The 27703-nt window shown below is 50.9% G+C and overlaps 1 protein-coding gene across 3 annotated transcripts in view; it reads right to left on the bottom strand.

Moving 5' to 3' along the window:
- The window catches only part of BOC (BOC cell adhesion associated, oncogene regulated), a 58917-nt gene extending 32456 nt beyond the window's left edge, over positions 1-26461 (bottom strand). For 2 of the 3 annotated variants that reach the window (XM_063351079.1, XM_063351088.1), the window contains exon 1: positions 26310-26421. The gene's annotated coding sequence lies outside the window, so the exon portion shown is untranslated. Of the gene's footprint in view, positions 1-26309 lie in introns of all 3 variants that reach the window. The other variant, XM_063351097.1, reaches the window with a different exon arrangement.
- Between the last annotated feature and the right edge of the window lie 1242 nt (positions 26462-27703).

Genomic DNA, 27703 nt, shown 5'->3' with positions numbered 1-27703 from the left:
ACCTGGCATGGCACCATGACCATGCAGATTAGCGAGTTTACCTGTAAACTACAAATTGTGCTTGGGCACTGTGTGACCCTAAAAAAGAACCACAGATTTTCTCCAAGCAAGTCCTGAGCAATTCAGTGGCAACAGACACCTCTCTAAAAAAATAAACTAAACTCGCAGGTAAAACAACTCTTTTTCCTTGAACAAAAATGCTCCTGCAAACCGAACCAGCAACAAGCCAAACAAATCATGCAGTGATCTTTGTGACTTTTTTTTTCGTCCCGTTTTCCTCAAGACAAAGCTACTGCCCTAGGCAACTCCTTTCCACAACTGCCTGTGATATCACCAGGGAGGAGACCGGGCATGCTGGCTTTGAATTAGCAACAGGACGCAAAGCCTTCCCATCGCCTGTCTGACTTTTGGTCGCACCCCCTGAAGACCCAGCGCCTGTGTTCTCTGGCACATCTCCATCCAACCGTTCCTCTGAAATGAGTGCCACTTTCCAGGCTGACTTCGCCGAGCGCCAGCAAACCCCTTCATGTTGGCATTTCATCAGCCAGCAAGCGTAAGGCTGACTGAAGAAGGAAATGCCACCCTCATGCTGGCCACAGTGTCACCGCAGTGATTGCGGCTTGCCTCGGGACATGCCTGTGGCACGGTGGTCCTAGGGTGACTGGACCCGCTGGCCTGAGACAGCCCTGCTGCCGGTGGGCCAGGGATGCGAGGATGGCCTTGCCCCCTGGGATATGCCTCCCTTTTTCCACAGCTACCAGGAGAGGAGCCCTGTGCTAAAACAGAGTATGCACGCCGGCTTTCGCTGCCCCTTGGCGCACCCGAAAACAGCTCCAGCCCTTGAAAAGACAAGGCTAAAGTGTAAGAAAGAAAGAAAACCCGCGTCCTTTCTTCAATATCGTGCTCCCCCCATGCCCTAGACACTTAATTTCCCTCCTTCCCCCCCCCGGCTTCCCCCTCCATTCTGAGTAAATTCAATTTGACAACCCTGCTAATTGGATAAACGCTGCTCCCTACGCTCCTTTAAGGCTGCCCGCTTTTCTCTCCTTGTTTTTGGAGGGCGATTGTGGCTGTTCTTTAACATGAATTCCATCTGCTTTATTTCTCCTCTGCCCATTCAAGACCCCTCCTGAATATGTATGAGGGGCTGCACCCCCCCACCCCCTTTCTCCTCCATCCCACCTCCCTCCCTCATCACCCCCCCAATCCCTCTCCCTGCCCTCTCCCATTGCCCGGGACAATAACCCCCCAAATGCCCCCTTCTCCCACCCCGGCCCTTTTTGCTTTAGATAAACACAGGCAGTGTCAAGTGTGAGGAGGGGGGGGCAAGGATGGGGTTCAACTGCCAGTCAAGCCTCGGGCCCTCAATGAAGCCCGGAGGCCTACCCTAATCTGCTGCATGCTTGCCATATGGGAGCTGTGTTGCCCTGGGAAACACTAACAGGCAGAACGGAGCTTAATAGAGTCCATATTCATTGTAATGCAGTGAAATGGCTCGAGGGACTATTGCCCCTTGGGTCTGTTTTCATTCTTCTGTTCCCCCTCTTTCTTTTCTCTCTCTCCTTTTTTTTTTTTTTTTTTAATAAATTTTTTTCCTCCCCTCCTTCTCCCCCCTCCTTCCCCCCCACCCCCCGCCCCCGACTCTCTCCCCTCCCTTTTCTTCCTTTCAAAAGGACCAAGTCCCTGGAGAGCTCTAATCTGGAGAGGCTGGGGGCTCCCCGAAGGGCCGGCCGGCCGGCGGGGCAGGAGCCCGAAGGGGGAAGGGAGAGGGTGGAGGTGGTTATGGAGGCGAAGGAGAGGTGGAGGGCAAGAGGAAAGGAGCAACTAATAAGCATGCAGCCGGCCAGCTGTCAAGATGCTGACAATGCTGCTTCGGGTGGAAAGAGCCCCACAGCCAGCGCTGGCACGGAGGCTGGCGCAGGGAACTCCCAGGGAAGCGCTCGCCTCCCCTAAGTGCCTCCGTCCTCGGCTGCCGAATGCGGCACAAGTGACAAAAAAGGAGGGGGAAAAAAAAAAAAAAAGAGAGAGAAGAAAAAAAATAAAAGAGAAGGGCGCAGATGGAGCGTGCTGCGCAGCCTCTTCAGAAACAAAGTGCACCTAGGAAACAGATGTTGTTGCTGCAACAAGTCTGGAGCTGCTGGCTGCTCGCTGGCTCCTTCTCCCAAGCGCGTGAGGGGGGAAAGCGGCCCTGCAGCAGTCACCAGGGATGCCCCTGAGGCCAGGATAGGACACCTCTCCGATTGAAAGCCTTAATCAAGGCTCAGCCTCCAACCTGGGAAAGCTATCATAGCTTTAGACCAACTTTTCCTCCACACTCCCCATCCTTCTCATCCTTGATCCACCTGTGGACTCTCCAACCTCCCGCCTAATGTCGTAATTTAAAGAGCTGAGGACTCCCAAAGTGAGCGCACATCTCCAGTGCTTACAGAAGAGTGCAGGTCAGGCATGTTGGGGGATTGAATGTCAAACGTCAGGAATCAGCAGAACTGCTGGTATCAAGGACTGGTGAGACCCCGACCAAGTGTACACAGGGTTGCAGCTCAACTTACCCTTATGCCAAAGTTGGTGCCGTGAGAAAGGGTCAGGATCCCCTTGGAAAACTACATCGATATAGCCACACACTTATGGAGATAATTACCTACTCTGGAGCGTTTTCCGTTTCCCCATGCCTGCTACAAACTCAGCTCACAATGTAGCAATAAACCCTGACTTATCTGGGGCTTTGCAATGGGACAACATTGCATTTTTGTGGTGAGAAGCACTGCAGAGGAGGCAGCAGGAAAGGGGTCACCCATTGAGACAAGGGCGATGTGAAAACACCTTCAGTCGTAGAAGCAGGGGATTTACTGCACTGTATTACTTGCCCGTCACCTCAAGCATCCTATCTCTTGCCATGTGAAGACAATGCCCGCTTTATCATTCGCATCACAACTAAAGCCAGGGATCAGCATCAATGCAGTCAGAGCTACAGACAGAGGCCCTACTAAGCACAGAGCAAAAACTACCCCATGTCCTAGAGACTTCACACCACTGGCCAGAAAAGTTACTCCCTTTAGGCTGTCTGATACAGGCGACAACAAAATTTATCTAGCATCTACACCTTTTCCTATTTGCACAGAGGGGCAAAGCACGCTCCTGGGGGAGGAAAGCCCAGTGGATGGCTCTGCTGGGGGCTGACGCTGTGCGACCTGCAGGATGGGCAGCAAGCACCAGGCGATGCTGCTGACTCTGGTCTGGGCTCCACCACACCAAATCCCACACCAACGTGAGCCCAGTGTCAGGTTGTTCCCCTCCTTGTCAGCAACTGCAGCCAAGGAGAGCGCTGGGAGGGATGGGCAGTTCCCACCAGGAGCCATCATCGCCCAGGCACAGATGTGCCTGTGGCTAGTTTACATTAGTCAGGGCACTGCTTTTGTTTTTCCCTTCTCATCCTTTACAAACAAACAAAAAAAAAAAACCAACCCAAAACTTGAAGTCTGAGGTTGAGGCTCTAATTGCCTCTTGGGTTAGGGAGAGGTCAGAGAAGAGGCAGATGCTGGGCAAGTGATGCTGGGCAAAAGCTCTGCGAGATGTCAAAGGGAAGCGGGGAATAAAGGTGGCAGAACAGAAAAGGCAGGAAAATTAAATTGAGATGAGGGGGGTCAAGAAAGAAGGTGAAATGGAGGAGCTGGGATTCTGGCTTATTTCCTTACACTGCATTTGTCCCCACTGCTCCAGGGGCTGGGGAGGCACAGAGCAGGCAATGCCATGGCTCACCTGCTGCTCATGTGCCCAGGCTCAAGCCCTTGCCCTGTCTTCCTCAGAGCAAGGGCTGTCCCCTGGGACTGCCACATCTCAAGCAAATCTCTCCCTTCCCAGCTGCCACTCTCCCACTTTGTTTAAACGTGGGTTACTCATGATAGCAGGAAAACGACGCCTGCTCTCACCAGAAACTCCATCCTGCTCCCAACACAAAAGTTTAATCAACAGATGCGCTTCCATAGTGTGCTCTGGTCCCAGTGAAACAACATTTTTCCATGGGGAAGAGAAGGATGCTCTCCTTCAAAGCTGTTTTCGCTGAGCTCTGCATTGCTTCCCCCAGCAGCTCTCGGCGAGCACATACACACAGCCAGCCCTCACTCCCCAACCACAGGACACCGCCACGTTGACCAAAACAAGTATTTCACCATTGATGCAGCAGCAACACTATAAATGCTGCATTCTACGCTACCTAATATCACCCTAGGGCCTCTCTGCAGCTGGCCCAGCGGTTAGTAACAGGCCCCAGGGAAGGAGGACCACAAATCACAGCAAAGGTGTGACACTGAGCTGCCCTGAAGAGACCGATCTCCGTTTTATTGTCTCTGTCTCGTGATGGATCAGGCTTGCAACAGGGCAGACAATAAATATCACAGCGTCCATTCATGCTGGTAACCACCAGATGAAACACTCCTCTCTCTGAAAGCAGAATCCATACAATATAAACCAAAGCACAGAGGAGTTGTACACCAGACAAACACCACCAGTCAGCATCTGCATGAAGCGCCACAGGAGTGCCCGGGGAGCAGGGAGCATTTCAGTGTGTCTGTCAGCTACAGCCACCTCCAAACCGGGTCTCAAAAGCTCTTGTTCACAGAGTGGATCACAAGCCAGAAAGACAGCAGCTATGGATGCTTTTTGAGAGCAGCCCGCTTTATACGCTTAAATATGAGACTACCTTCAAGTACCAATTAAAAAATAATTTTTAAAAGTCATCTTTGTCTAGGAACAATAGAAAAATCTTGTCCATGTCCAATTAGGAACAACAATAGAGTGAAACAAACACATAAACAAAAAAAAAAACCCAAACCGGAAAAGCCCACAGAAACTGGGGGTGACACTGTTAAGCCCTCCTTGGGGGAAGTTGCAATGGGGAAATTTCCCTATTGGAGCAGAGCAAAGACTTGGGTAGCTTTCCTAGCTTTCGAGCCTTCTTCCAGTGTGTATTTGAGGAGCAGGGGCACCTACAACAGTTGCAGTAAAAAATTGACCAAGCTGATATAAAATACAAGCCAGCAGCACAGCAGAAATACATGCTAAAACAGCACACCCAGAAGATCCTAACAGAGGACTTGATTCTGCTGTCTCCAAAATCACCCTGATCTTTGCCATGACTTCAATGGGAGCAGGCCCAGAAACCGCATTAACAAGCGTGAGGCTAGTTTAACACAGTTGACATCAAAATCCAGAAGAGCATACAAAAGAGACAGGACAAAGTACTCGCCAGTAACGTCAATACAAAGTTTAATCCCCAGATGGCTGGCTTTAGAGACATCCCCATCACCACCATAAAGAGAAACTGCCTTCTAGTTTGCACTCCTTTCAGCAATGCCTTGTTGTTGGGATGCAAAAGAGCACAAGCCCATTTTTTCTTGTCCTTTGAAGATGGTATTTAAAAGTTGGGGTTATTTTCTCTCTTTTATAAATTGGGGAATAAATGGGAGTTTTTACTTTCCATAGCTGTCACTTAAATGCTTTTCACTAACAATAATCATTTTGGTTGCGGGAGCAGGTCAAAAGTCTCTAGGACTCTCTGCTGGGACAAATTTCCCCTGGAAGACATGTCACTACTCCAAAAAACACAAGAGGAAGCTCGAGGCCAGCAAAACAAAGGGACAGAAATGACTGCCCATAGAAAATGCTCCGGCTGGTGCCAAATGCCTAGGTGGGGTGCAGGGGCTCGGTGCAGAGTGCCAGCACCCAGACAGGCTGAGCCACAGCCCTCATTCGTGCTGTGACCAGCAGCCGCCGTGCTGCCCCAAAATCCCACGGGGCCCACCTGGAGATGAAAAATGATGGGGGACACACTCACAGCAGGGTCTTGGGATGGGTTACAGATTTCCCCTGGCTCAGAGGTAAAGAAGAGACTGTTGCCATCTCTTGTTTTTTTTTTTTTTCTTAAATATTATGTCTGCACGTCATTTGCCCCATTTATCATCCCAGCAATAAGCACGCCTCTCTGAAAATGATGTCCGGGTTGAGAACAGTGACCCAAACGCAGGCAGGAGATGGAGTAAGACCTCGCATCACCCGGCAGAGATGGGCAGGGCCCAGCACCTGGTTTCTCTGTCTCTGCAAGGGGATGCTCCAGGACAAAAAGATGGGAAACGCACCACAGCGGCACCACGCTGCTGCCCCAGAGCCTGGGAAGGAAGGCTTACCTGCCTGCACCCCGGCTGGCCATCAGGACACGCTGGTGAGAGCCGTGGCCAGCACCTGCACCAGAGTTTCATGCGACCACAGTGGCAATGCCCGCCGGGCAGCACTGCCCGCACACAGCACAGACCCATCGCTGGCTCCCTGCTGTTTGCCCGTGCCCGTTTACGCTTGCACCCGTGTCAAGAGAGCGAGCGCGAGCACACAGCCGGAGGCACCTCCCCGGGCCCTTCACACAATAAGCACCAGCAGCAATTCCAGCTGCAAAGTTTGCTTTCCTTGACGCACAGTTTACTTTCTCCATTCCCCCGCATCCCACCCCTGCCACTTACCCCTCAACTCCAAAAAGGCTCTCTCAAACAGGCTTAAGCTTTAAACAAATAAGGGCTTGGAAAGCAGCAGCCTGCTCCCGTTTCCCTCCCCAACTACCCTTGCTCCCTCTCCCCCCGCCGCCTCCACCTCGGCGCAAGCAGAGCTGGCGAGCGCCGCACAGGCATAGAAAACAAACACGTGGAGCAGAGCCAGCTGTGAAGTTGGATTTGGCATACGCTGTTTGCGAAAGGAATAAAAGCACATGGGAGAAGGGGGGAAGAAGGGGGGCAGAGAGGGGAGCTGGGGGCGCTTTACGAAGCCCTGGCACACGGCCACAGGAGGGTCAGCACATAGGGGTGCTAGTCTGGTGCCCTGCACGGATGCCCAGGGGAAAGAGGGGTCTAAAGCAACATTTCCCGAGCCATTTGGCATCACGCTCCCGCACCCCTTTCCTAGCGAGCCGGATTGGTTTTGCACGCACTTGCCCTCCCTTCCAGGCAGAATTAGTGTGTTCTGATGGAACACGTGAAAAATAAATACACTTTTACCTCCTGGGGCTTACGATTCTCCCCCTCTCTTCCTGAGGGTTTCTCATCCCCCATGCACACTATGCTCCAGTGCCCCGAAGCACCGGGAAATGCTGACCCAGCTTCCCCATCACCTCAGCTGAGATTGCATACATCGGGGGCACGCATCCTCGTCATCTTTTTTTTATTTTTTTTTTAAATTTCTTCCCTTCCCTCTCAACTGTCCCTGTCTGGAAGGGTTTCAGACAAAATATCCCTCCTTTTACATCCAAGCTCCCAGGGGACGTCAGCTTGGGTATTATTCTGCCCTCACCGTCCTGGTCTAGCTGTGGGAACGGCACTTGCGGGCTTTAGGAATGGATCACCTATGGCCTTACATCAATGCCGCATCCACGTGGGTTTTCCTCCATCTCCCTCTTCTCCCAGTCATCCCCAAGCGAAACGAAACAGAAGCTCATGCGCTTTGCCTGGTTTGGGGTCGAATCCAGCGATTTGACGTGGTTTACTTGTGGTTCCCACCCAAAACCATAACCCAGCCTAGGTTAGCTTGGAAGGTCCTCAGCTGTGTTTGGAGGCGGTAAGAAAAGCAGCAGTGTCTCCTACCTGGTCTTGGACCTCATCCAAAACAGGCCAGCAGCAGGACAGATTAACGGTCCAGGCTGACCACCCAACCACCTGCAGACATGTTTCCACCAGTCTCGTTACCACTCCTGAAACACACAGCGAGATCCTTCCCCTCTCTGGGCCCGCGGTTAACACTTGTCCCTCAGCATCGCTCCAAACCACCAAACTGACAACAAGAGACAAGATTTGGCTATCGCCCTTCCCGTGACCCACATTATGGACACCTGATCACAGACAAGGAAGGTGACTTACCTTGGAGAAATCTTGCAATTGCCTTTTTGTTCTTGGGTGGAATTTATCAGGGTGCCAAAAAAAAAAAAAAAAGCTGTGGATCGCTGCAAATAAAGTGTTGCTCGAAACCAACCAATCGCTCAGATCTCTATCCTTTTGGGCACAAATTAGGTATTGCACGACAAAGAGAGATAGAAACTCATAGTTGTGGAGGTTATGACACCACATTTCTGCAATCGCTTCTTCATCTATTGGACAAAATATCCCCCTACCGCGTGTCTCAGCTTCCCAGGTTGCAAAAACAGGAAAAGCAAATCCCAGCTGGTACAAGCAGTAAGATGAGTCAGACAATTTCAGATTCTCAGATGAAAGGTGCTAGACAGGTATGCAGTCTTATTATCTGTACTGCTTCCTGGTAGCCTCAGGATTTCTGGATTAGTAAAATACAGATGTCAGCATCCCGGGGATACAGCCTCAGTAACTGAACCAAGCAGGGAGGGGCAGGCTGATTACAACAAGGGTGGAAAAAAAAATGCATTTGCACCACACACAAAATATTGTGGTTAAGGGAGACAGCAACCAAGAGATTATTGACAACAGAGAACAGGATAATTCAGTGAGGTTTGTCAGACTAAACTTTCTGTAATCACAGACTCCAGGGAAACTGTTTGTCAAGCAAACATTCAAACATGCAGCTGCCAAGAACTAAGCAAACAGAGAAGGAGAAACACCGGAGTCCATGTGGCACCGTTTCCAAATGCCCCACGATCGAGCCCATCAGCAGGCACTAGTGAAGCCAAGGGGCTGAAAGGAAGACCCACCACCAGGTTAGATGAACAAGGAGCAATTCACACCTTCCAAATATTTTCATTCAGTACAGGATTTGCACACCTGGGTAGGTGTGGGCACAGCAGTCTGCGTGGGTTCAATGGACACTTTCCTGCAGCACACGCGTACACATGCAACCACCTGGACAAGTGAAATGAAGCCAAACTCCAGGCTGAAGGGAGTTCTCCAAGACAAGAAGTGATACTCAACAGCTACTGGTATCATACAATCATAATCATAGAATGGTGAGATCTGGAAGGGACCTTAAAGATCATCTAGTTTCAACCCCCCCCCCCGCCCTGCCCCGGGCAGGGACACCTTCCACTGACTAGGTCGCTCAAAGCCCATCCAACCTGGCCTTGACACATTTCACACATTTATTTTCAGTCTCGCTGTACCTAGAAGCCTGTGGTGGTATTTACCATGCTTACAGGGAGCCGGAGACCAAGGCCAAACACACCACAGATCTAAAGGCAGGTCGGCCGACCTCAGCCCTGAAACCAGGGGTGCTCGGTGGCACTGAGCAAGGCTACAAGGCTGCACAAAGGCCACGACCACTCTCCATGCTTTTTATTTAAGTTGGCTAAAGCCAATGGGCAGGAGGAAAAGGAACCTTTAAGAGGCAATGGCAGTTTCTTTTAGCCACACAGAGTCAGCAGTGGAGCAAGGGAGGTAAACATTGGTCTTCTGCTCCCCACCCAAGTGCCTATCCATCAGTCAGTGCTTCCCACCTATGGTTCGCAAGACTGCTGAAAGGCATATGCGGGTGACTTAAGGGGTCCAAGAAAAGCGATGAAAAATATGCAAGTTCAGGCATACTGTGCAGTAAGTTTTGCACAAGAAATTTCCAACCAGGTCTACTGACCTCCATGGGAGAATATTCAAGATTGCACATGTTGAAAAATAAAGCTGAAACCCATCACAGGTGATCACGCACACACATCTTCTGTCTGCATACCCCTATTCTCCCCCACCTCATCCCGATGGGTGACACCAGAGTGGTGTTATATTCATTTCCTACAGATCAGGCCTCTTTTGGCTGTCTAGAAAGAAGCGTGCAAGACACAGGGCATGTTTCAAGGCCTGCATGATATGCATCATTTCTCTATTAGTCACTGGCCACCCCTGCACTCACAGTGGTGCTGCTGTGACCACTCCTTGGCACATCTGGGGCCAGCTGCACTATGTGCAAGCCACCAAAAATTCAACACGCTGCAGCCAAAGCTGCTGGGAAGAGGAAGTTTGTGGTCTCCGGCCCAAAGTTACTGACACCTTCTTTGGAGCTGAAGACTGTGTTCGTGTTCAAGAGGATCACAGGGGAATTAGGGAAGCTGCTACCTCCCTTTCTGGACAAAAGGGACTGTGAGAGGGCCAGAGAGACTGCTGGTCTTCACGAAGAAAGGGTTTGCAGGTTTAGTTGTGGTGAACAGTGACTCCACCTGGGTTTACACAAAGGGAATTTATGCATACAGCACAGGTCCCCTCCAGCTCTGAGAAAAAAGGGTGGTCTTTCCAGTAGAACCCCATCCAGATTGAAGAGGCTGGATCTCCATACCAACAAACAGCCCAGCACCACACACCCAAACCCCTCGGGTTTTTTTAATCAGGAGGTACATGACCTCCTCTGGAGTTCTGACACAAGTGCTCCAAGTATTTATGACCCGGAAAATACGTTAATGAAGAGATAGAGTTGCTTTTATTTTCCCTTCTCTGATCCCCTCCTGTATCCTCACACCCTCAGTTTGCTACTGTGCAACAGCACTGGGGCAATTAAATCAGTGGCCTATGCACTGTGCAATATTTACGGCCCAAGGCAGACACAAATATAGTGGTACATGCCTACAGAGGTTTTCCACCCCCCATACCCTCCAACATCACAATTTTCTCGCACAGGAGACTGGCTCAAAACAGAAAGGAGGAACCAGCACTGCAACCTCCCAGCAGTTCCCAGCACATCCACAAGCTATCCGGGGACAGGGCTTGCTGCTGCCCCGGTCTCAGCAGTGCAGGGCTCCTTTGGCCAGAGGACAAGGTGCTTCCCAAGCATCTTCCACATTACAAGGCCTAAGTACTCCTTGCCCCCTGATGGGAACAGCTGAAGCAGAGTTCAGCAGCATCCCGGATCCCACCAGGTGCTTCTGGGCAGGGCAGGAAACAGCACAGCGGTCCCAACCCCCTGTGAGGAAAACGCTGATTTTGTTTTTCAAACGGCAACCATCCTGGTTCTGGACGCTCACAGACAAACACAGATTTCTCATGCACTCTTTATGGTTTCCAGCAACAAGAACCTCTGACTGTCGTTAGCATTTAGTCACAACAGCAGAATTTGGATTCATGTCACCTGGGCCATGTAACACAACATGGCCCCAGTTTGGCACCAGGACTAGGGGGGTTTCCCTGCACAGCAGAAGTGGGATAACAAAGGGTTAAACCTGGTATAACCTCAAAAATTGTTCTTTGCTTTCTGAAGCAAGAACATCTTTGGCAGGGTCCCCATCTGGGAAATGACATCCCACCCCCCTCGCTTCCCCCTCTTCTCCCCCTGAACTCAGAACAAAGCACTGCACTGCCCAACACGCTCCTCCACTGGTTTCATCTTTGTCCAAATGCTTCTTGCGTTTCAACTTCTGCCAAAAAGAAATGCATTAAAAAAAATATAAAAAAAAAGAGGCATGTGTGGGGCAGGGGGAGAGGAAGCAGAGAGAGTAGAGGGAAGTCATTAAAACTGAATCTTGATTAGCTACCAGTGGTGGAAAAAGGAAACAGTGGGGAAAGATTTTTCTCTTGCGGTATGTCATCTTGAAGCTGAAACCAGTAGGCCCAGACGAAACAAGACTTCTCCACACAAACCTCCACCTAGGACCAAACCTAACTTGCTTTACCTTTCTAGTCTACCACGTGCCACCCCACCATCATCAGAAGAGGCATCTTCTTCCTCAAACAGTTTCCTGTCAATCACCACATACATTTTTCACCACTCATAGCTGTAGCCCTCTCAGTGCTCCCCAACCCTGCACTGAGCCCCCGTTGGCAGAGGGCTGGAGAACACGACACAGCTGGCCTGTCCTTGCTGGCCTTTCCAACTTCGCTACCAAACAGGAAGGCTTGGCCATTGCAAAGCCATAGGGAATCTTAGAGGAAATCCAGCCCGGAGGAGAGGGCTTGTATATGGTCTGTGGATAAGCTCAATGGGCCAAATGAAGAGCCCCAAACTGGCTTTGTCTCCCAAAGAGACACCCTCCAGCCAAAAAAAAAAATAATAAAAAAAAATCACATTGACTAAAGAAGCATTTAATAGCAAAACAAAAAACCCAGTCCAATTTGGAGAGTCTGTAACAGCTGAACCCAGGGACATGCAGAGGATGTTTTTTGTTCCCTCAGTACAAAAGCCCTTGGTTTCCCCTCCTCCTCATTCCAGCATTTCCCCATTAAGGGTGTCAGAGACAGTTCAAGGCTTCCCAGCAGCACAGACAAAATTGGGTCTTGCTGCCCTTAGGGCGACTGGCTGGGGGGCTGCGGGAGATTTGGGGAGCCCTGAAGAGCTTGGTAGGCTGACCCTGCTGCCCTGGGAGGATGGCCAAAGGGTCACCCCTCCAGCATCCCTGTGACCTGCTGCAGGCTGGTGCTTCCTTCTGGGGTTTGGCTTCCCAAGGTGTGACTTTGGCTTGCTGGCTGCAGGGCTATGCCATTTTGATTCCCCAGGGCTCGCCTGTGCTACAGCTGGTGCTCTGCAGCACGTCAAAGAGCAAGAAAGATTAACTCCTTTTTTAAGTATCTCATTACTGTTATATTTTTAAACACAGCTGGTTGAATTTTTTTTTCAGCAAAGCCATAAATAAATAAATACTTTAAGGAAATTTACTGCGATCTGAAGACTTTACCTACTGGTCTAGCCTTTATCAGATGGTATTCTCTCCAGTATGCATAAGCTCCACTTGCTTTCACTTCTTCTCCATATAAGAACCAAATCCACTGAACCATCGATAAAATTTCAAGGTTTCACCGCCTGTACTGTTTGAGATTTTAACAGCCACCCTCCTGACCAGTGCAGCAGTCACATATTCATCTTTGTCCCACCTGATGACCATTCATTCTCCTTGTAAATGGTGATACCACCTCCCAAGACCTAAAGATCCAGATACTGAAAACGTATCTCCCAACCCTGTCTGCAAAATACTTCTCTGCCTGCTGCTCGGGAGAGAGATGACAGAAAACAGCCCACTGGTACTCTGATCGATTTTCCTCGTTTGCAGACTATCCCGTGTCTCATCAGCTCCCATGCCTCCCTCCTAGTCAACTTGGTTTAGAAAGCAAGCAGTTTCTACAGCTGTGGACAACATTCAAAATAACCATCTGTCATGACGTCCTACATAAAATAAATAAGAAAGACAACACCACCCACCACCTTCTATTAGCAATCTGTTAAGGAAAGCAAACAGTCACCCACTGAAGAAGCCTGATACAAGAGGCAACATTTCTCTTCTAGGCATCCCTGCCTGCCAGCGGCAGACAAAGCCTGTTTAGCAGGGTCTGTACAAAGCTTTACTATTACGTAAATAGCAAATAACGTCTTGGGGCCAGCTGAGAAAAGGGGCCCCAAGCGCGAGGCTCTGCACATGGAGCAATGGAAGTCCTTGCCCACAAAAGGCTGCCTTTCTACAGTACTTCTCATTCTACCAGGACGGTGCCCCATTTAAACCCCCTTCAACCTTGGAAGGGATGGCTTGGAGCTGCCAGCCTCCTCACCGAAATGCTAACCCGCTCCCTATAGCCCAAAAAAGGAAACAAATTCATGACCAACTCATTTCCAGTATTTTTTTCCAGGCTATTGTTATGTGACTGCATTTGGAAGTAAGGGAGAAAAAAAAACAAACCAAAAAACCCCACATGACTGTGGTCAGCATCTGTCCTAGAATAGGGGAAGAAAAAAAACACAACAAACCAACCCCAAAACCCAATCCTTGTTTTATATATTTAGTCATTTTTGGAGAAAACCGTATGCAGTGAAGAGACCAGGAAGAAACTGCGACACCAGCCCCTGGGCCTCGGGAGGTGACAGCAGGGGAAGTAGAACAGAAGTGACTCTCCTCTCCATCTATGAACGTATACTGTTCAGCCAAAGAAATTCTTAAAAGCCCCAGCAATGGTCTAAGCCAAGAAGTCTACTTCTTCCTCTGTTGCAAAGGACTAAGATGTTTTTGTGAAGTGCTTTACCAATTTAGAAAGCCTTTTTATGCAAAAATCGCCTTTGCTTGAGAGGTGTTCATAGGCTTTTCACAGACAAGATCAGATCATCCTCTCCAAAGACTCACCCTGCAGTGGTCTGGGAGAACATAGCAAATCTCTGCCATTTGCTCACTTGTCTGCCAGGAAAAAAAAAAAAACAAACATATTTAAAACACTTTGGATCTTCCAAAGATCCTTACGTTACTGTCCCGTAAAGGAACATAAGGAGTATTCAATTCTCTTATTTTACAGAGACTCCCTTAAGACCTCAGTATTAGGTACTCTACAAAAAATACAATAAAGAGACATCCTCTGCCTCAAGGATATTTATCTCTAATTGCTTACAGAGACTGTCAACGCTTTCTTTGAGAAGGGAAGTCTGTGACTGTCCCATAGCACTAAATACCCCTATAAAAAACTTTCACTATTCAGTGCAGTGTCATCTGTAGACCAGCTCGGTCAGTACCTACCCTCCAACTTATGCTAAATACTGTCACTTGCTACAGACCACAAATGCAATCTTAGGAGTGGAAGGGAATAAGGACTTCCCCTCTCCCGGTAGCAACTGGGAAAACTCAGCTACAATTACCAATAGGGAAATTATTGGCCATTTCTTAATTTGGAAAATACCATAAACTCTTTCAGGATGAAAAGCACTCCTCAGTTTTGAGGCAATGCTGCTCCATGATTTTTAAATCAAGTTGTGCAGCTGGCACACTCTGCCCTGGGATGGGTAAAGCAAGCAGTTCTCATATAGTCACATCCACAACACGTTGCAGAATTTAATAGTCCCTCATGAAAGAGAGAAGCTATATAAACATAAACCGTAACAACGGGACAAAAAGCAGCTTCCAGAATTCCCTCTGCAAGCCCAACAGGGAAACAGTGATAATTTCCCTCTGCATTTCTCACCAGCTGAAGTTTGTCTGTTCCCCCGCTTTGCCGATAACAAACATCTGTCGGGAGCGTCCTTCCCCGTGCAAGAGGGGAACACATCCATCACAGCCTCTGGGGCTTTGTACCCCAGCAAAGCCTCTGGAAAGCCTCTGCTGTAAAAGCCACAGAGAAACCTCTGCTGGTCTTACCTATCGATGACAAAAGCGTTACACAGAAAATGAGTCTTTTTTTGCAGCCTCCAAGTAGTTAAGGAAACCGTCAGAAAAAAACACGAGGAGCCTCTGTCAGAGGTGATCTCTTGAGGTCCACCCCAGATGTGCCTTTCTAAGGATCTTTAGGTTTAGGGTTAGATTTAGGGTCTTCCTTCCCAACCCTTATCTACCACCAGCTTTTACTCATGTATTTCTTCAGCAGAAAGCTCTAGAAGCCCAAGGCAGCAGGCTCCCAGATAAAGCTGTCAATCTGTAGCTCATTAACAGCTCACTGAGGCTTTTTGGCCCGGTGCCTACATGCCCCTTGCAGATGCTGGCACCTTGGTGCATGCCGCGTCCGCCAGCCCCACTGAGCTGCTTCTCTGGCTGCCAGTAGGGAGACAGGTCAACACAAAACCCTCCCAGTTTGCAAAACGTCGTGAGATCAGAAATGTTGGCAGAGAATTGAGAACGTCGCCTTTGAACCCCTGAGCCCCAACCCACCAGCTGTGGGGAAAGAAGGGCTGGAGAGACGTGGCTGTCCTTTCAAGGATGGTATTTCTCCAGAATAACCTCTAGGGAGGCAGCAGCCCTGCCTGCAACTGCAGGCAGCCACCCTGCCCAGGCAAGGGCTCCCCGAACCCGCTCCAACATGCCAGCACCCCACTGGGAGCACCTCTCCGGCAGCGGGCTGGCGCCTGGGGAGGCACCCCCAGTTGTTCCTTATCAGCCTTCCCCAAAACAAGTAAGGACAGGGGCATCCGGGATATGGCCCAACAAGCCTTTCTCAGCCCCGGCAACTGTTGTTGGCATAGGGGGACCTCAGGCAGAAGCGAAGAAATTAGAGCCAGAAGATGCGGAGAAAAGAGGGTGTGAGAGCCTGGCGGCAGCCCCTGCATCCTTTGGGAGGCAGCACACACGCGGGGAACAGGGGCATGCAACAGCCTCAGCTGCAAAACCGTTCTCCCTCCCCATTGCAGGGTCTGAGGAAAAAAAAAAAAAAGCCTCCCCAGCAAAACTGAGAGGAATGTGATTATTTTCCATAAGCACAAGGAGGGATGGGGTGCCATAAACACATTTTTTGACACTTTCTCCATCCCACACCCTGCCAAATTCACCTGGACAGAAATGAAGGCAACAGCTACGTTGGTGCCTCCTTGCAGTCTTCCATGCACAAGGAGCGACCTGGGGCCAACAGAGAAGAAAAAGCCATAGTTGTGCAGCTGTCTGGCATCTCCCACCACTCTTCACGCTCCCAAGGCGCTGACTGAGCTAGGGAGAAACCGGAGGGGCCTGAACACCTCATCTAAGATCTCTTATGTAGTTAAGTTACTTAGCTTGAAGAGGTCAGATCAAACCCACTTGCAAAATGGAGGAGTCCTGCTTCAGATAGGCTCCTCTCCCTGCAGAGCAGACCATGGAGTCATCTCTTCATCCAGCCACAAAGAGCCCTTGGCAACACAGTGCCATTACAAACAATATGTTTCAGAGCATTCCTCTAAGCAAAAAAGCCTCCGACTGCAGTTCATGCTGTTATTCAGACAGCAGCACGGCACGGCCACAAGCATCCCCCCAGGAGAGTTTGCCCACAGCTTTTTGCAAACAAACAGGTGCCAGAAGAGGATGCATATGCATTCCCACCTGCTCCCCAAAATGGTGCTGTAAGTCAGACAAGAAAGGAGGGGTGAAGGAACCTGCCCAGGTTTCACTGAAGCAATCCTATCCCCCTTGAGAGGTAGTTTTGCTCGTGTCCTGCTATTAGTGTCCACACAGCTGCTCCATCCTGGGCTACCAGTGCCTGCAGGGGTCAGGTTAGCTTTCAGGTACCCCTGTGTGTCCCCAGCCCACGTGCTCAACCCTGCAGCTCTCAGGAAAAGCAGCTCCTTGTACCACTGCTCCTCCTCATTCCTCCTCCTGCACTTCCCTACAGCATAAGGTACCTCCGTGCTGACCATGGGGAGGTGAGCAACCTCTCTGCTTGCACCTGGGTCACAGCAAGAGGCATGGACTTGGCCTTAGCAGCATCTGTTTGAGTTTATCCTTGGCTTGTGCACTGAAAGCCGGTGCCTCCAAAGCAGGAGGAGCACAGTCCCAGACCCCCCACCCCCCGCCCCGAGAAAGAAGGCACGCAATATTTATGTAATGAGATTGCACGCTGCAAGCAAAACGCTTTTATTACACTAGCTCTCTGCTCCCCCAGTTATCTTTCAAAGCACGATGCCGCAACTGAAAACTAGCTGACAGGAGAGAATTAAAGTCATAACTGGCTCCTTTCCTTCCCCCTCAGCCACACTCTCTTGCTTTCCACCTGCCATTCCCCCAGCACACCAGCAGAATGCCTGCTCAATTGCCTCCTGAAAGAGGGGCAGAAGTTTCAGCTCCGCGAGACCGGCTGCCCACCCCAAAGCAAGGCATGCCACAGCAGCAAGATGCTACCAACGTCACCTGCAGGCCCAAGTGCCCCATTCAGGCAACCATTTACTGGAGCACATGAAGCTACATCAACCTGATGTGAGTGACTGATGTGAGCTATGGACTACAGAAGATGAGACTCTGCTATGGACAACTCTCGGCTTCAAGGGAGACAACTCTCAGTCAAGCCCTGGCAATGCTCAACTTTGACCTCCTCTTCTGAAGAGCAGGCCAAGGCAGAGGATGGAGCATGGGACTGGGTATCAGGCAACACGGGGTCTGTACTAAGCTCCACTCCTGACCTGCTGAGTCACCCCAAGGCACATGTGTCCTTTGTCATGCTCTGTTTTTACCTCCGGTTCTGCATTTGTCTTGCTGTTTTGAATGAGGATGTAGAAACCATCTCCCATTACAAGTTAGCATGGTACCTAATATAGCTGGGTCCCAGCCTTGGTTAAAACTTGTAGACACAACTGTAATACAAATAATAATTTAGGTTTTGGAATACGGTGATGGGGAAGATGGCGTGGCAGGCCTTTCTCAGGCCTTCATCCAGAGAGTCAATGTTGAGAAACCTCTACTTATCTTCAATGCTGGAGCTATGCTGGGTTATGCTCACATTTTTGTGGCTGCTGAAATTTTTGCTGGTTTGCTTGGTCACTAGTTTGGGAAGTTTTTTTAAAGGTGGTTCTTTGAAGTGGCTCAGAGGTTAAGGATGTCCGAAGCTATCCCAGGGGAGCCAGATTATGGGGTAGAGTGCATGTCAGGCATCAACGACAAACATGGCTTGACACTTTGTTCTTGATGTTGTTCTCTTTGCGCTCCTTTTCCCTCCTCCCCAAATCCGCAGTCCAGGCAATCGTGGGGAAAACTGGACAACTGTACGTTTAGCAAGTATGTTCCTGCCTGGCTTGCTACATGATGTAAATAGTCGACCCTTGCTCGCCCAGAAGACTACAGGCTTCATGATGCAATCAGCAGGATCCCACAGCCTGTATTGCATGTTCGCGTACCAGGCAAGTACAGCTAGATCTTGCTAGTAGACTGGTGCCTGTCCTATGAGATACAGGGCTGGCTTGTCTCGCTATAACCATGTAAACCATACTGCTCTTCCCTAGCACTTCCCCAGACTGGCTACTCACCTCCCTGCCAAGAAGGGAGTAGGGTCAGCAAACACACACCCAGGCTCCAGCAACTCCAGCTCCATACATTGGTACTGACCTCCCTTTCTCAGCATCCATCATTGAGCTAATGGGCTGCATGGTTACTGAGCATAGTTGAGCATGATCCTGAGACCTTCTCCCTCTCTGGTGGCTGGCCTGGAGCTGGGGTGCCAATGTGCTATGCTACTCTTGCAACATTCACAGCAGCTCAGGCACCCAGAGCAGCAAGGTCCTCAAAAGCAACTAGCACTTTCGCTGCCTTGGATTTTTTCTCTACAGCATTATGGAAGTGTTCAGGCACAAGCTGGAATGCAACCAGGAGCTCTGCTCCTCACAGGCTGGGAAACAAAGACCTTTTCCCTTCAGGCCAGCCCCGGACACCCCAAGAGCAGCATCAGATTGGTGAAACAGTGATGATGGACACATCCAGAGCACTTGGCATGTTTCTCTGAGGAGCCCTCCACGTCCCAGCTTCTTCACTGCCCTGTCTCACCCTACAAACCTCCAGCTCCAGAGGTGTCTGACAGCTACAAGACAGATACTCTGTGGCCAGCTAAGGGGCAGGGAAGTCCCCATGGGGACTCAAAATCTAGTAGATGTCAAGCCCTTCTCCTGTCAGGGTCCCACAGCTCCGCTGCGGTCTGGCTGGCCGTGCTGCAAGAAAGAGACAGTGATGGGGTGCTCCTCATTGGATTCAGACCCCATTAAGGCTAGATAATTGGGCCATGGTGCCCTCCTTCTGCCCAGACGGCTCTGGCTTAGAAGCTGCACTTCAACTACTTGCAAGCCAAGACGTGCCTGATGAAATGCCACTTTTGAAATAAAGATTCCACTTCCAGCAGGAGTAGGTGGTCAGGGCTAATTTGGGCAGCTGCTACACTGGTAACAGTGGGACCATCCCACAAACCTGCCAAGCATGACCTTGTACTTAAAAGTGAGGGGAGAGCTGTCGGGTCTCTCAATGCACAAGTCTCATTGACTCTCCACCACATCATTAAAGTCACCCCAGGTGTTTCTGAAAAATCCCACCCAGCATGTTTCTGAAAACACCTCTTGACACTGTGACTCAAATCCATCCCTCCACTCTGACACTGCTTGGGTTTGTTAAACAAGCAGCTTTCTTCTGGGGGAAAAAAAACACAAAAATCGCATTCTCATCACCATTAAGGGGGCCCAAAGGAATCTCTCACTGACAGCAGCAAGCTCTGAAGAAGTGGGGCCAGCTAGTCCTTTTTACCACCCACGGCCGAGCAACATGCAAGCAAGTACCACCTTCCTGCCCCAGAGGGGACTGCCATCCAGCAGAGGACTGGAGCAATGGGAACGGTCTCCACGTCAGCCACAGCTCAGGGAGCAACTTGGGACAGAAGGCACTAGATGAAGTAAATTATTATTCAGCATTCAGAATACCATTGGCTTCCAAATAATTGTCTATTTGTGTGCGTGCATGCACAAGAATCCTCGTTCCATGGTCTCTGCCAGCGTATTCCCAGCGCTGCGACTCTCTGGGGACAAGGCCCATACTTGTATTCAATCTCGGCTTTGGATCTCAAACACTAAGGTTTCAGATTTTGTTTTAAAAAACATTTTCTCTGGCAACCGGGCTGTTAATGGATTTGATGTTTTCACTCTCGCCTCTTCCCTACCTTTAAAAGCTTGGCACCAAAGGGCTTCTTTGAAGATAAGGCCAAATTTGCAATTTAAGGGGAGGAACTTCATAAAGCTAGACGTGAAGGGATGGAGAGGAGGAGGGATGGGGGGTGAAAACCAACCCAGGAGCCACTTTGCCTGTCGAGATGTACACTGTACAGTACATAGGACTACAATGGCCTCTCTGTACCACCACTGGCTGGAGCCATAAATTCGCTGCAGCTGCAGTGCTACTACCTACGCTAGACTCCCCAAGGGTCACGCTCAGAGAGCGCCTTCCCTACAGCCGCACACCCAGCCTACCCTCCAAACCAAAAGCATCACGCAACCCTCACCAGAGCACACATCCACCCAGCAGGCAGGGGTGGACGCCCCCAGAGGCAACCGCAGGAGCCGCCCATTGGGCTGCCAATGCCGCGGGAGGCTCTCTGCTGAAACCAGCCGTGGTCCTCATCCGAGAGGTTTTTCGAGGGCCAGCAAACCTATGGTCTCTCTCCATCTCCAGCAGACCTAACCTCAGCACCACAAGGAGGCAGGGAAGTGCCACTTACAGGTTTTGCAGGTGGAGAGCTGAGGCAAAGAGCAACCTGCCCCAACCTAGGGGGAAATCTGTGGTCTAGTGGAGAACCAAACCCAGCTCTCCTCACACCCCAGGCTTGTGCCCTAAAACACTGGCATCACTAAGCAAGATGGCTGCTGTACCTGCATAAATTACAGTGACATTACCAGAGGAAGCTGCATTTTGCATATAAATGCTATATTCTAGGCCAGTGCATCCACATTTGAGGTTTATTTCTCAAAGACTACCTCAGTAGGTTTATATCAGCACAAGTTTTCTTAACCACACTAAGCTCAACACATTGATTCACAGGGCTCTGTGGTAGAAGAATTTCTTTGATAGAAGAAAAATAAAAAGCAACCTCATTTTGTCATTTGAAACCTGATGACACATTTCTGACAGGGATCTTTACACCCTTTTCCTCTCCACTCTCATGATTTGAGGAATAGCAGAAGGGCCTGATGCACAGTCTTTAGGCACACTAGCTTGTTCAGACTCGCTGACATTGCAACCAGTGAACACATCCTTGCATTTGGCGGGGCCCCAGGACTGTGGCTCTGCATAAGAGTACGACCTGCTGGCTAATCTCTTTGCCAGAGTGGACCTTGTAAAGCCAAAATGGCATTGCCGCTGCGGGGCCCAGGGTGAAAGACTTACTGCCTACGCCGGGTACAGAAGTTAATGAAAAATGACTGGTTTCCAAAACACCATCTGGCTTCCACAGACGTAGAGACACCACAGCCCAAAACCTCTGTGAACTCGACAACAGTGGGTTTTCATAGGGGAAACACGCTGTGGTGTGGTTTGGACTTTGCCCAGCAAGCCTCCGACCCGCTGCAGGGGCACAAGGTGCAGCCGCCATCCTCACGTCTAAGGGGAGCTCAGGCAAGGGTTTCGGCCACAGGGCAGCAGCTTCCCTGGAGCAGCCAAGCAGAAAGCAAGGGTAAAGTTTGGCTCTCACCTCTGTGCTGGCACACTGCCCACGAGGAGGGCGAAGAAGCTCGAGCACGTCCCACACGCTCCCCGAAGCACATTTCCCTCCATCAATCCCACCAGAGCCAAAACAAATTGGCACTGCCTCTTACTCAAGGGCTCCTGCAACGCACAACGGCAGCCCTGAGAGCCCCTCTCAGGCACCCTGTCTGCCTTGTGCCAGGTGCTCTGCTAACAACCCCATCAGGCACAGCTGAGCCTCCCGTCCCCATTTGTCCTTTTGCAGGGAAGAAGAGAGGCCATTTTAATAAAAGGAGCACGCAACATCCTCAGGGCAGGGATCTGTTGTTCCCTGTTTATGTAGAAAGCCCTGCACTGCCTGCGGCAGCTTTGGGACTGTGCAACCCTTGAGCATTTTTTTTTTCCCCCTGCAACAAATATCTTGCTGAGCTCTTCAGCCAACTTGCTGCCACTGCATCCACACTCCTTTCGTCTTGATTTCCCATGGATGCTCATACAGCTGGAGCACACACTCCTGTGGAGTAGATTTTAAAAAACTCTTACGCGCAAATGTGCATGCGAAGCAAATTTTGCAAGCTTCCTACCCTGCAAGCATTCCCTCCAGAAAACCAGCTTCAAGCACTATGTTCAGCCAACGAAGCACCAGAAACAATGTCGTATGATTCGGGGTCAGGAGGAACTAAACCAAATACAAGGAAATAAAAAAAAAGATGCTTGTTATACCTTTTGTTGAACAATTACCCAAGGTACATTTAGAAAACTGGAAGATGATATTCACCCGCATTCCACCAAAGGACCTGCAATTCATTTATTCATTATTCTCCTTAAATTGTTCTCGTGGCCTAGGAACTGGAATACGTAACAACCTCTTAAACCGAGACTGGCCACAGGAGCACCAAAATACACAGCAGCAGGTTTTTCCCTCAGGATGTTTTCAGTCTAACCAGAAACAGGAAGTCTCCGAAGATTTTGCAAGAAGGCTTTTTCCTTGCGGGATATCCCATCCCAACCATAGACTTCGTACTGCAAAGTTTTTAGCCCGGGAGGTAACGGTTCAAACCAAGAGATTTGCAAGCCTTGGTCGGTAGCATGCCAGCACTAATACATCAAGTTATCCTTGCACATTAAAGAAGTCCAAGGGAGTTGCGCCTCATACCTCTCAGGCGCTCGGCATCAGGCATTAAAACGACCGGTCCACCATTATTTACTGCTGAAGAAACTTTTGTTAACTCAGAGCTACACCGGCCTAACTGCTGCTGTAACTACTTGTGGTCTGAGTGACTAAACTGAGACTAACTGAGCCTGAGGTCTCTGAAAACCCACCCGTGGGCCAACCTGGGCTAAAACAACCAACACGGTCCACAACACACTCTTCCCTGCCACTGCTCCCCCACTTCGTAAGGCATGCGATGGGTGTTTTGGGGAGACAGCCTGTCTTTGCCTGAGGAAAAGGAGTGGGTTTGGGGACACAGAAGTGCCTCTCCAGCCCTCCAGCAGCCCTGGAGAGGCTTGGCACAGCAGAGCAGGTCCCCCCTGGTCCTCCACTCTGAGAGACACGAGGCTGGATGCTGGTCGGCTGACAAGAGTCAACGTGGATGGCAGTATCTGCCCTGCCACAGCGCTCACCCTGTTGGCACAGGGTTTAGCTCTGTTTTCTGCATGGGAAAACCAAAGCTGTGGAGAAAATTCTTTAATCTCACACAGGGCATGTGCTGAGGACACAGCCCAAACAACTCCACATCCAAACCTGTGCTTCCACCCAAAGAGTGTCTTTCCTGCCCTGTCACCCATCTTACCTCCCACAGCCTGGGCAGAAGAACTAATAGTGGGGTTTTTTTTCCGTGCATGGTATCAGACTGCGAGGTTTCTGCATTCCTGAGGACATGCAATTCAAGAAGAGGCTGGGAAGCACTGGCAGGTAGATTTGTTGGTAGTGTAGGCAAGTGTGGTCATTAAGCAACAATGAAAAGAAACTACAAACATACAGGTCTGCCCCAAATGGCTTACTTTTCTTAACTCAGGAAGTTTCCCCTCTGCATCACTGGGGAGGACGGGGACAAAGGCGGCTGCTGGCTTCATGGCCCCACCTGCAGCCCACGCTCCTTGCTCGGCAGGAGGCTTCAGCTGGCTCCCAAAGGGCCAACTCTGCCAGCCCTAGTCAGGTGGAAGGAGCTGTACCGGCAGCCTGGCAACTGCGGGGCTGCAAGTTGATACGAGGGCTCAGAGGGATCTGCCTGCTGTTAGTTTTGAGGACAGAGCAGAAGGTCAAAAAGTGAGGGGGACTGAGCAATGATTCCCCCGTCCTTCAATGGAGCAAAACTCCAAACTGTGAGTCTCACACCCAAAGGGTTGGAAAGACCTCTGCAAACACCAGGCACTGGGTTTCACTTTGCAATCTTTAAGAACCTCTCATTCTGTGCTTCAGTATCATGTCAGTACAAGATACAGAAAAGCTGTATTTTCCAGACTGTAGGGATACAGAGCACCCGTAAGACTTACATGCCAGTTTGTAGCACCTGTAATACTTCTTCTGTGTACCAACCAGAGAAGAGATGTGTGTGGATTCAGTTACTTGCACTGAGATATTTCTCAAAGAAACGTCTTGTGGCTATGCAGGCGTATGAGAGAGGGAGAAAACTGAACTTGCCTTTCAAATCCGCACAAGGACCCTTGTGCGCCCTTCAGATGAACCTGTGTCATTTTCACCAGTGGGAACTACACCAGCAGGGAGGACTGCTCTGTATCTGACTTCAACCCTCACGGACAACACCTACTGTGACCTCGTCTGCATTGTGTGTGCAGGATGAGTCCCTGTTACTGTATCTAGAGGGGAGGGCTAAGAAAAGTACATGGAACAAAATTCCATTTATTTCTTGTTAGAAAATATGATGTACCCAGCAGGGAGCTCACAGCTCTCCTTAATTGTGCTATTTACTTCAAAAGATCCCAAGATGACTCCCATTAGTGCAGGAAGTTATTTCACCTTTATTTCTTTAGGTCACTTAAATAAACAGAAGAAATCTTCACTGCAAACCCATGATGTGTTTCTGCTGAAATCCTTCCTGGAGCCCAAAACCTCAATATCCAACCCATTAAATAAAAGCATCTGCATGTATATGCATAAATATGCAAGAACCCTCCTCTAAATATACGCACACAGGCAGTTAGTTTCAAAAGAAAAGAAAACTAAGATAAAATCCTACTTACAAAACACCCACATTCTTCTAATATTTTCCACAGTAGTTTTTTAGCCCATGGGAAAAGAAACTTTAATGGTAGATTGCAAATGAACGTATCAAAAAGACACCACGGTAGCGGTGTAGAAATTAAGAGAATTGGGCACCAAGAAAAACAAGCAATTTAAGACATGCCGGGAATTACGCGCGGGCGCACAGTGTGTGTGTGGATTCCTGTTATCCCACTCGCATAATGCTGCAGAGAGGTCAAGAGAGTTTCTTTAAAACAAACAAGGACAAACCTCCCCCTTTAATAGACCTGGACTGCCTTTCCCACAATGCCAGTGAAATAACACTTGGGGTACCAGAATTAGTTGCGGAAGCGCCTCAAAAATACAAGAATTGCATTAAGTACCTTTTGCCAGCCGGGGGGGTGTTGGGAAAAGTCTGTTATTATTTTTCAAAGTAATTATTAGTATCTTCAGCGCACTTTAAAAAGTCTCGTCTGGACACAGCTACAAATTCAGCATCCCGCCTTCTCCCCAGCACATTTTCTATTTACAGTCACCATCCGGAGGACCTGCCAAAGCTGCCGTCCAAGCAGCGGAGGCACGCGTGCACAGACCCCACAGCATCCCACCGCCGGGCAGAAAAATCACTTCCCCCAACCCAAATCGCTCCTCATCCTCGCACCGGTGGGTTAAAAACCCTGCAGTCGCACCAGGAGAGGAGAAAAACTTTACTGGCACACTACCCACCCTCGCTTCGCTTTGCAGCATCACCCCCTTCACAGGGCACACTCCGAAATGCCTTCGCATCTGCAGGAGCCGGGTCTTGCCTGCAAACTCCCATCAAGTTTTGACAAGAGCTGGAGCCACGGAGGATGAATCCCGGGTTCATTACGCCCAGCTTTTTTCCCCTTTCCCTCTCTCCGCCGTGCCCCCTCCCTCCTCGACGAGCCGCCGGCGAGGATGGGGCCATGGATGTCTCAGACTAAGCTTTTGGGGAAGAAGTTCCAGGCACGGGCCTGGGCCCTCCATTAACGCCGCCTGACCCAGGAGGAAGAGCTGGAGAGGGAAAGGGCCGGGACAACCCCCCCATCCCCATCCCCGTCCCCGCATCTCACCTGCCCGAGGGAGGACAGACCTGCGGGTCGCCGCTCCTCCTCTGTCACCTCTCCCGCCTCCCGAGGCAGAGCCCCTTCCCCGCATCCCCACGCCAACTTCCCAAACTCCGGCACAAAGATGGGCCGCCGCCGGATGAAGGAGAAGGCGGCGAGGGGATGGTGGTCGAGCCCCGCGCCCCGCCGCAGCCCGTCCTCCCTCCCGGCCCCCCCCCACAACCCCCGAGTCCCCCCGTGTCCCCCCTCCCTCGGCTTCACTCACCGCGGCCTCCGCTGCAGCAGGCGGGGAGGGGGTGGAAGGGGGGGAGACACAAAGATGCCCCCCAAACGAAAGGAAAGCAACAAAGAGGCTTAACTCCAGGAGCTGGGGAACTTCCAGGCCGGATCTGCGGGGAATTCAGCACACACACACACAGAGAAAAAAAGTAAAAAAAAAAAAAAAAAAAAAAAAGAGAGAGAGAGAGAAAGAGGGGAAAAGCCTGGCTTGGGGGGGGACGGCGAGGGGGAGAGAAGGGGAAGGTGGGGTGCCCTTGGTTTGGGGGTGGTGGTTGTGTTTGTTGCCGCTAGGGATGGGGGGCCGCGCAGAGCTCAGGCGCGGCGGGAGGAGGAGGAGGAGGAGGAGGAGGAGGAGGTGGAGGAGGAGGAGGAGGAGGGAAGAGGCGCCGGGATGCGGGAAGCCAGACCCTCCATACGGGAGACGGCTTTTGGATGACTGAACTCCCAAACAATTCCCTGCTCTGGCTACTCCTGCCCCAGAGCCTCCCTCCTCCCCTCCCCCTGAGGAGGAGGGATGAAGAAGGAGGAGCCAGAGAAGGGAGAGAAACGCGAAATAAACCCCCTCCTTTCCCCGAAAAACAGGCAGCAGCCGTACCCCGTCCCCTATGTCCGTGTCCCGTCCCGCCCCCCGCCCTCCCCACATAATAACACCGGCCGGCATGGCCTGGCCGGTGCCCACCCCCAAAGGAGGCACCGCAGGGCCGCTTCCCGCCGCCCTCCCCTCCACCACGGCAGGCGGAAGCAGGAAAGAAAGTTGGGCCAAGGAGTTTGGCCCGGGCGGCGGGAGGCCGCCCCGCCGGCTGTGGGGTACAGGGACAGCGGCGGGTCCCCGGCTGCCCCGGGGAGGGGACAGACGGTGGGGTGATGGTGGTGGTGGTGGGGTGGCAGCCGCCGGGCCTCGCTGGCTGAAGTGGCCTCACCACAGCCGGTGGCCATCCCACCTCATCCCGGCTGTGAGAACCAACACGTTAGTTGTAAGGAAACGGGCCGCTAATAAATAGGACTTTGTGGCAGATCTGCTGGGAGACCTTCCCCCCGGCCCCTTCCCAGGAGGGACCGAGCCCAGAGAGTTGCGTAGAAATTGCACCGACCACCTGTCAAGTTTCCCCGTTTCTGTAGGTCTGTCCCCGCACCGCCAGGCACCTGCTGGAAGGACGGAGGAGTGACCATGTGTGAGCACTGCCAGGGGTCTGCCCAGCCCAGGCTCCTGCCCTCCTCCAGGCTCCGGTGGTGGCACTCTGCTGGGTGGGATGAGGAAAGTGGTCTCTTATGTGCCTCAGTTTCCCCGGTCGTGCTTCTGAAGTTCAAGCATCTGCCGAGCTGCCTCACAGGCTTAACAAACGCTTGTGAGGGGACCCACGGTGCTTTCCCCGCTTGGCA

Source organism: Chroicocephalus ridibundus, chromosome 1 (genome assembly GCF_963924245.1).
Source record: "Chroicocephalus ridibundus chromosome 1, bChrRid1.1, whole genome shotgun sequence".
NCBI classification, from domain to species: Eukaryota; Metazoa; Chordata; class Aves; order Charadriiformes; family Laridae; genus Chroicocephalus; species Chroicocephalus ridibundus.
Note: the sequence above shows the minus strand (reverse complement) of the source record. Positions and strands in the feature narration are given on the sequence as shown.